The sequence below is a fragment of the Nicotiana sylvestris genome, chromosome 4 (genome assembly GCF_000393655.2).
Source record: "Nicotiana sylvestris chromosome 4, ASM39365v2, whole genome shotgun sequence".
In the NCBI taxonomy this organism is placed as follows: domain Eukaryota; kingdom Viridiplantae; phylum Streptophyta; class Magnoliopsida; order Solanales; family Solanaceae; genus Nicotiana; species Nicotiana sylvestris.
In genome coordinates, this window is record NC_091060.1 from 91,797,118 (window position 1) to 91,803,009 (window position 5,892).

The window sequence follows — 5,892 nt, forward strand, 5'->3', positions numbered from 1 at the left end:
TCTTTAAATTTAAGTCTTCCGCATATTTATTTAATTCCGTTGCTTTCATGCTATCGCCGATAATTGTTAAAAGAAGTAATTGTTAACGAAGTAAGCATTTAAGGATTGGCTTGTCTAGCTCTCATTAGTAGGCGCCATCACGACTCCCGAGAGTGGAAAATCTGGATCGTGACAAAAATTAACTATATTTTGTATATTAAATACTTCCTTGTTTAAAATAGATATGAATCCTAATTTATAGACTTACTTTTATCACGTTTATTTTCCATTTCTTTTATTAATAAGAGATATATATTTTCAATTCTAGATTATTTAATAAAATACCTACAATAGAAGACTAAATTTAAAACTAACGTTTTTTTTCCATTTTAAACTTGATTTTTATAAGCAAAAAAGAAAATTTGAAGTCCCTCAAAATTAATGTTAATGCAAGATGCCTTATTCACCAGACTACCTTTTTTTAATTCTAATTCTAAGTTATTCTTTGGATATATATATATATATATAGGCCCTTAGCAAAATATCGTTCGCCTTTTTACCCTTTAAAATATAACGTTCACATTAGACAAAATAGTAATTTGAGTATTTCATTAATATTTAGAAATAATTATTTAATTAATTCTCCTATAATTTAGGAATAGCTATTTAATTATTCTCCTATTATTTATAGTCTAGGAAAGTTAATAACATTTTGCCTAAAATATTTTCCTATTCTTTCTACTCCCTAGGTTGGAGTAGTTAATACCATTAAGGTTTTGGAGACCTTTTCTGTAGTTAAATTTTCGCCCATATGTTGGAGTATTAAATGTGTTTGTTTTGTAGTTAATACCTTTTAGGTTTAGGAGACCTTTTTGATTAAATTTTTTTGCGTTAAATCACACACGTAATTTTCTTTTTTGTTAGGAGTCTTTATTATTTGGTAAAATTTTCAGTACGCGTGTTGCATGTGTACCTACCGCTTCTTTGGATTGTTGTTACATATCGTTTCATAATGTATCATATCGTATTGTATTTTACTGTACTGTATCATTTGATGAATACAATATTTCGATGGACTGTGTCATTTTGCCGTCGTTTCATGGTATCATGCACCAGTAATATGATGAATGTTTTGCAATATTATAAAGAAAACTTATGATACAGTATATAAAAAGGTAGATAAATTATAAAATAAAATTATTTAATGATAATGAAGGGTAAAATTGAGATAAAAAGATAAGGTAACGACGCGACCACACCAAATCGGTCTTTACATAAAGTGACACATTTCATCGTTACGTAATAACAGAGTTAACGATATGGTAAAATTAAATTTAAGTAACAATCAAAACAAATATTATATTTAATGTAACAATACAATACAATAGGTAACAACCATCCAAACAAGTTGTTAATCTCAATATGTAAGTATACTTACTAAAAGTTATATTCGAGTATAAAATAAAAGCTTTAAATTTTTGAAATTGATGCATATTGATCTTATATATAGCTAACTCAATAAAGGAAGAAATTATACCCTATTAAATTCCCCAATCATCATTCAATATGTTCAAATTAAACTTAGTTCAAATTCTATATATTCAACTTTTCAGTTTTAGAAAGAATACATAATTTTTGAAGATCTAAGAGTTTTTTCTAAAAAAATTGAAAAGCTATTTTCAATTTCATTTTAATAGATAGAAGACAATATTTTTTCTTTTTTTGCGAGCAAAATACACGCTGTTATATTTCTTTAATATAAAAATATATAATATATATCAACATTATAAAAACACAAATCCTCAAAGCGAAATATTAATAAACCTTTTAACTCTTAAAAATAAATTTCAAATAGGATAACATTGACATCTAATTATTTTCTTAATATTTATAATTTAAAAATCAATTATAATATTATGATAAAATAATTAACTTAATTGTCTATTTTTATTGATTACTACGTAACGAATCATAATATACATGGTTATTAAGACAAAAGAAATATTCATACGATATTCTAATTTCAAATTACTAATAATATTTTTGTATACTCTAATTTAATTTGTTACTTAAATAAATATTATTAGAAAAGATCATGAATAAATGAATAAAATTCTTTATATGTGTGTCATTTCATGATCAATATTTATCATTTTCAAGAACTCAAACTTTTACTTAATATTTTTTTTGTGACTAAAACCATGTTTTTAATGTTATTTATATATTTTTAAAAAATAATTCTCACTAGGGTACGTGCGCACGTACCCTGAGACTAGTATATATATATATATATATAATTAAAAATTTATACTTTTACGGCTATTGAATATAAATAGCGTCGGCCAGGGGCTAAAGCCTAAAGGTGATATTTGCCCAAAAATATTCATCCAATTTCCTGAAAAATCGTATTCCCAATTTGCTAGGCCCATGGCCAAAAGCCCATTTTCTACCGATTAGGGTTTTAAACCAGACACCTTCTCGTTGTCTGCCTTTTAGCTTTATATAGTCGCCCATATCCACCTACACAAACAGATCTCTCTCTCTCTCTCAATAAACGGATCTCAGGGTTTGAACTACACACACACACACACAGTTTTCATGTTTTCATAGGAGCTGTGATGATATATAGAGAAAGTCATGCACCACTCTGATTATTGTGATGTTAAATTTCTCATACCCATATACTCTTCTGAGCTCCTTTCCTTACCTTTTTTTATTTTGACTATTTTTGATTTTTTCTAAATTGTTTGTCTTTTCTTTTTTATTCGATTACACACATATATGAGCCATGTGATGCGATCTTTGAAAAGATCAAACCATGATGCGGACCGTACAATAGCCTCAAGCTTCTGGGGATCAACTTTGGTTCCTGATGGCTCCCTTCTGTTATTTGTTTTTTTTTCTTCTATAAATAGATTCGCTTTATCTTTCAATATTTTAATTTACTTATATTACTCTCACATTTGAGGAAGAGGGAATGAGTAGTGATCCGTAAAAAAAGCTGAAGTGGAAAGAGATGCGATTATGAGAAGTTATTGGAGTGGGAGGTGTCTAAAGATAAAGTTATATTTGTTTTTTTCAATTCAAAGTTGAAAAATAAAATAATTTTGTCTTTCCGATGCCTCCCATTCACATTGCTTCCGCTTACTTCGCCCTTTCCTGATGTTGCCATCAGCTTGCAGAGACTAATTGGTTTCTTTTCGTTCTCAAGGTTATAATTGTGATAATTGCTGATATAGTGCATTTCTAAAGGTTAAAGAAATGCATTGTATATTGTGGATCAAAAACTGGTTGATGGGGAAAAGGATTGATTATTGGGGTTTGTTGTTACAATTTTATCTTTTGAAATATATGTGTGAATAGTCTTGGATAAAATAAATTTGCCCTGGTTTGCTGCAGGCAAATTGATGGCAATAATTGAGTTCTATTGTAAGATTCTGATTCAGTGTTCTTCAATTAAGTCTTATGTTTTGAAATTAAAAAGGAAGAGTGCATCCTTAGCTTATATTGTACTGTAATATACTAATTTTTAAGTCTTGCAACTATAATATGTCAAGTTATATCCAGCACTAGCAGTTTATAAGTTTGTAAAGTTGTATTGTTGAAACATGGTGAAGTCTTTAGGGTATTACGGTTTACAATTTCTTATTCCTTGCGAGCATGCCTCATAGTTTGTCAATTTTGTTTTTGTTTTTGTGAAACCCTTGAAGTTGAATTGTATTGGTTTTTCATTGTGCTCAGTTGTCGTGAAGTTGGTATGTTTGCCTCATATACTATCCCCTGATTCTCCTCTCAAATGCTGATACATGTATATGTTGGTTAAAGTGAGAGACTGCTGAACCTTCTCTTCTGAAAACAAATCTTAATAGACTTTCATGGTTAACTAGTAAGTAACATGTTTTAACAGACTACCTTCCTAACATGATTCTTTGAGTTTAAGTAGCTTCCAGTTTTTCCTTAAAACTACACAAAAATATGCTGTACTTCATTTATCTAGTTGGGCTCAAAACATTTTTCATAGAATCAAAGCGTTAGGAAGTTTACGAAAATTTAGCATTACCACGTTTGAGGATTGCTTATGCATGGCGGATCAAATATCTTCCCTATTTGATGTTTAAACAGATTGTCCCTTGTAATTTAGTCTAATGGAACTGTGAAGTTGGGTAAAATATGTCATGTGAAGTGAAATGTACCGGTGGTATATGTATTACTTCAACATTATTGTTAGGGATCAAGATCTAGTAAATTATGAGTGCACTTATAGACTAATTGAAAGCTTACCAAAAATATGGAGAATTTTGAGTGAACGTGTGAAGACAAACTGATAGCTTAATAAAGATTTAGAAGAAAAGCTTACCCCCCCCCCCCCCCCCCCAAAATAAAAAAGAGAGATTGGAGTTGGGAAATTGTATACATCTAAAGCCATGCAAACTGTGCTCGGTCTAGTGCTTTATGCCGTGCAAACTGTGAGTATCTTTATATGGTTTTGGATATATTTGGCGGAAAGGTTTTACCCCAAAACTTGGGCGTGAGTACCCTTCTTTGTCCTATGAGTCTGTTATAATGAATGAACTGCAATTGGCACACCTCATTTCCTTCTTTTCTTTACTTTGTTTTTCAGATTTGTAAATTGAGCTCTTTTTAGTGTACATGCAATCCCGAATCTTATATGGGCTTTCCTACTTAACTTGTAGGAATTTTTACCTCATGTAGTAAAGGTTAACACCTTATTTATTTTAAATAAATATCATTTTAAAAAATTATATTCTATAGATATCTTTTAATATTTATAGCAAAATATCTAATTTTGGTTACCTCCTACCTATAAGCCACTAAATATGCTATTTAATTACACTATTTTTTTTCTCTTTACTTTGATACATGTCATTCTCTTTCCCCATTCCTTGAAAACACGATGCTTAATCTCAAAATTCCTCTCACCCACATCACCTCTTATTAGTCAAAAACCCCACGCTCTCTCCTCTCTCTCGGGCGACATGGTGTAGTATAGGTTGTCATGGATACGCAACCCTCTACATCAAGTTAACATCAGAAGGGTTAAGGTTGAATCTCAAGAGCCTTTGTTTGGATCTCGTTTTTGAATCTGCCGCCTATGTTGTTCGCGAAGAAATCACTGTTGTCTATTGCTTCAGTAGCAGGTAAGCCCATTGCTATTGATAAGGCCACGCAAGAAAGGTCTAGACCTATCACAACTAGGTTTAAGGTTGAACTTGATCTTCAAGGAAAGCAGTCGCAATATACGAGGATTCAATTTGTTGGTGATAAAACTGGGAAGGTTATCGAGCATGTCAAGAAATTCAATTTGGGGCTGAGCAACTTGGTTTTCTATTAATATATTTCAATGTATCACGCTGTATTTTCATGTATTTCATTGCATTTATTGTCTCTTTTTTCATTGTAATTCAATATATTCCACTGTATTCTATGTATTTCATTGTATTCATTGTCTCGCTATATGCCATGAATGTATTCATATATTTTTTTAATTAATATAATTTATGTATTTAGATGTATTATATAATTTCCCTGAAGATTGTTATATTTTTGGGGTATTTTCGGTTGAGAATCTTTTTTATAACTGGAAATACAAAATTTGTGTGTTGTAATTGAGTTTGTTGAGTTATATTACGAGTCGATTATGTTAATTGATTCACTTTTCGTTTAAAAATAGTGTAATCTCCTATTTCACGCCGTGAATTTAGTCGAATACAGTCGAATACACTCGAATACAATAATCTGTCTAGTTGTATCCCCTATTTCACGCCTAGAAATGCTACTGTATTCATGAATACAGTAGCTTAAATACATCAAATACATCTTGTAACAACAGAAAACGTATCTACAATCCGTAATATAGCAATTGGTATCTATAGATAATTAATTACCACTAAA

At 30.2% G+C, this 5,892-nt stretch overlaps 1 non-coding gene across 1 annotated transcript; it reads left to right on the forward strand.

Moving 5' to 3' along the window:
• Positions 1-2,589: 2,589 nt before the first annotated feature.
• On the forward strand, positions 2,590-2,676 carry LOC138890980 (small nucleolar RNA Z221/R21b). Its single transcript, XR_011407342.1, has one exon. It is a non-coding gene; the product is annotated as a small nucleolar RNA Z221/R21b (small nucleolar RNA).
• The last annotated feature ends 3,216 nt before the right edge of the window (positions 2,677-5,892 follow it).